Source organism: Penaeus monodon, chromosome 34 (assembly GCF_015228065.2).
Source record: "Penaeus monodon isolate SGIC_2016 chromosome 34, NSTDA_Pmon_1, whole genome shotgun sequence".
Taxonomy (NCBI): Eukaryota; Metazoa; Arthropoda; class Malacostraca; order Decapoda; family Penaeidae; genus Penaeus; species Penaeus monodon.
The window spans coordinates 6099479-6099733 of record NC_051419.1 but is presented as its reverse complement, the minus strand read 5'-3'; positions in this window follow the sequence as shown (position 1 = coordinate 6099733).

Below are 255 nucleotides of genomic sequence, written 5' to 3'. Positions count from 1 at the left end.
ATTTGTTTCTTTGTGATGACTCAGTGGTAGTGGTTCCTCACAGCTGTGCGAGATGCTGATGATGTGGTGCAGTTTATTTTTACGCTGGTAAGGAGCCGTTTCCGGAGGCTCCACGATTGCCTGTGATTTGCCTTGGGATGGTCTCGGCAGTGCTGGCCTTGGCCTAGCTTGTCTCTTGCCTGTGGGATGATCATTCTTACCTTGTGCTCTCCTTTCTGAGCTGTTTATGCTTGTTCTCATTTTTCTTGTTTTAAT